Source organism: Microtus ochrogaster, chromosome 10 (assembly GCF_000317375.1).
Source record: "Microtus ochrogaster isolate Prairie Vole_2 chromosome 10, MicOch1.0, whole genome shotgun sequence".
Taxonomy (NCBI): Eukaryota; Metazoa; Chordata; class Mammalia; order Rodentia; family Cricetidae; genus Microtus; species Microtus ochrogaster.
This window is the reverse complement of record NC_022016.1, coordinates 39,651,836-39,655,357: the sequence shown is the minus strand read 5'-3', so window position 1 is coordinate 39,655,357 and position 3,522 is coordinate 39,651,836. Positions and strand designations below refer to the sequence as shown.

Genomic DNA, 3,522 nt, shown 5'->3' with positions numbered 1-3,522 from the left:
AAAAAATAACGACATCTTGAAATTTGTAGGCAAATGGATGGAGCTAGAAAACATTATTTTGAGTGAGATAACCCAGACCTAGAAAGACAATTATCACATGTACTCATTCATAGGTGATTTTTAAACATAAAGCAAAGAAAGCCATCCTACAAACCACAATCCCAGAGAATTTAGCCAACAATGAGGACACTAAGACAGACTTACATAGATCTAATCTACATGGGAAGTTGAAAAAGACAAGATCTCCTGAGTAAACTGAAAGCATGGGGACCTTGGGAGTAGGATTGAAGGGGGGAGGGAAGAAGTAGTGAGGGGAGTGGAAAAAAATGTAGAGCTTAATAAAAATCAATAAAAAAAAATTTTAAAAAAAGATCAACAGCTTGCTGTGCGAGAGGCCAAGTGCACTTCTACACTAGGAGCCATGGGGAGAGGGAACTATTTCTTAGTCAAACCAGTCCAGAACAGTTTCCACATGGTGAAGTTGACAGGAGACAAGCTGTTGCTCAAATGCTTATTTCTGAGATTTGGATCTTATTTGTTAAAACTCCTTACAACAGCTTCTAGGCACTTTAACTTTTGTATTTTTATCAAGGTAAATGCTTATTTTGATAAGGTCCACTGAGTCTTTTATTTATTCAACTCCAGAAGTTAAATCCTACAATTCCTTACTTTCTTTTCACCCACTGTTTAGTATTTTCATTTATATGAGTATAATCATATTTTATTTATTTAATAGGTATTTATTTTCATTATTTTGATTCTGTTTTGACCAATAAAAGCCAAATCCTTCATCTTTTGAACATAAACACAATTTATTAGTCACTTTCATACTTTTTCCAGTAACATGTCCTTGTTCCAGGCCTGAAAACATCTCTATTTCTCCGGGCAGGTAGAAATGCTGACAAAAATATATCTTTTTAAATTTTCTTTGAAGCCAGGAAGAAAACATAGACTTAGTACTTCGCGGCTGATGATAAGCATGGAAAAATGACGGTAAATTATGTAAATCACATTTCCATTAAGTGTTCAGGTCAGCACATTAACTATCCTACCATATAGGATACCAATTAAAAGTTCCAACTAAATTACCAATTAAAGCTTCAGTGATAACTGACAGGTTTACACTTTGCTGTATGCACAGAAAAACTTCAAGAAGACTGGCAAGCATCAGCATGTAACAGCACTAGTATGTAGTTACAACATAAACAAATATTGGCAACAATTTTTAGTAAGTCTATCTTCCTTTATCGAAAAATGCGCATAGTGGTGCATACCTTTAGTCCTAGCACTCAGGAGGCAGACAGAGGGAGGCAGATTCCAGGACAGCTAAAGCTACATAGCAAGACCCTGTGTGAGGAGGGCGAGGAGAGACAGACACCCAAAAGCAGAAGGTAGAATCTGCTGATCATTTGACTAAGGATATGCTAACTCATCCCCAAGCTGAAGAAGTTTTTGGTGATGAAACATGAACAGAACATATACTTGCTGTGGAACAATCTTTTTGTATACTGTAAGTATTTGTTGCTCTCATTGGTCTATTAAATGGTGAATGGCCAACAGTTGGACAGATAGTGATTAGGTGGGACCTGTGGACAAAAATAGTGTGGGGAGGAAGAGCAGAGTTGCCAGGAGACACATGCTTGAAGAAGGTACCACATGGTAGAGCATATGTAAGAAATATGGGTTAATTTAAGTTGTAAGAGCTAGTTAGTAACAAGCCTAAGCTATCAGCCAAGTATTTATAATTATTAAGTCTCTATGTGGTTATTTGGGAAGAGGCTGGCAGGACAGAAAACCCCACCCACGTATACTTAATGCTGATACAATGGTTACCTGTAATTCAGAGTATTAGTGAACTGTAGAAGCCTGACATTAGCCTGCTGAACAACTTATCTATAATGAGAGTCAAACGATACCTTCATTATGCACAAGCAAATTCTCTAATTTACTGCACAGTGGCAAATTCAGAAATATTGGCAGGTACTATAACAGGAGTAACTTAATGTGAGTTCAACAGGATTTTAGTAGCTTTAAAAAATACCTTAACTCTCCAAAGGTACAGTGAAGCCCTGTCTCAAAACAAACAAAAAAACTACCTCTTGCCCATACTAAGTATCTACAGACTAGTGTTCACTAGAACACTGCTGTGAGTTAGAAGAAGAAATGGTACGAAGACTGATTAGGACAAAGAGAAGGTGAGTGATGTCAATGAATTTAGAGGGGAAAAAAGCCAGTCCTTACTATGTGCCAGATATTGCTTTAGCATAAATAATTTATTCAAGGTCCTAACAGATACCATGTTTGGGTCATTATTTCAGATTCGGATAATATGTAAGCAAACTGACAAGTATTCACACTCAGAAACAGACAATATTAGAAAAAACTTGAATGCAAGCATTCTTATGATTATGAAACTGAGGCAATAATTCACATAGAATTTGACTCAAATGGAATAGAAACTAAACTACACATGTACCACCTAAGTATCCAAAATCAGACTCCCCAACCTCTGACAATGAAATGCAAGTACATAAAAATCAGCAGTAAAACACACATAACCTGTATGACTCTTACCCTGGAAGCAAAGACTGTGTTGATAATTACAACGGCTCTGAATCACCAAAAAGATCATATAAAAACTCTGATTAATTAAATCCCAACATTTGAATGTCTGTGTATAGTGCTTATGACCTTATTTCTCACTGATTTTGGCTTTCTTTGGTATAGAACATTTAGAACGTACGGCTGTATACCTATGTGGCTTTCAATGTGATGATGAGAAGGACCTTAAGACTAAATTGATCAAAGATCACCATTTAGTGTACTCAGTAGCCTGATTCTTTAACTGTTTCCTGGCCCAAAAGGGAAAAATTTAAGAGCAGGGTTAACAAAATCAGCAGGGCTATCTTAAGAATTGCTTTCTAATCTAATTTTTTTCTTGTTTTTTTTTTTTAGACAGGGTTCCTCTGTGTAGTTTTGGTGCCTGTCCTGGAGCTATTTTTTGTAGATCAGGCTGTCCTCGAACTCAGAGATCCACCTGTCTCTGCTTCCTGAGTGCTGAGGTTAAAGATATGCACCATCACTGCACAGCTCTGAATTTTTAATGTTAAAAAAAGTTTGGTGGTTTATAAGCACCATGAATTTCATTCAGTGCTAAGTCCATTCTACTGAAATAGTGTTACAAAAGCCTCATTTTTAATATACATCACTGTAGGTCCTATAAAGTTTCAAATGAATGGTATATATAGGAACCATGCCTAATTCAGACTATAGTGATGATACTTGTAGTGATATTTTGTTTGTGGTTTAACAAATGAAGCTTCTCTGACAGAGTGCAAAGCTAAGCTACTAGAGGTCAGGTAGTGGTGGCACACACCTGACCCAGAACAAGTAAGACAGAGGCCACCCTGGGATACAAAAAATTGATCCGAGCCGGGCGGTGGTGGCGCACGCCTTTAATCCCAGCACTCGGGAGGCAGAGGCAGGAGGATCTCTGTGAGTTCGAGACCAGCCTGGTCTACA

General features: G+C 37.4%; 1 protein-coding gene across 7 annotated transcripts in view; it reads right to left on the bottom strand.

Moving 5' to 3' along the window:
- Positions 1-3,522, bottom strand: part of Usp9x (ubiquitin specific peptidase 9 X-linked) — a 107,303-nt gene that overhangs the window by 57,354 nt on the left and 46,427 nt on the right. The window lies entirely within an intron of this gene.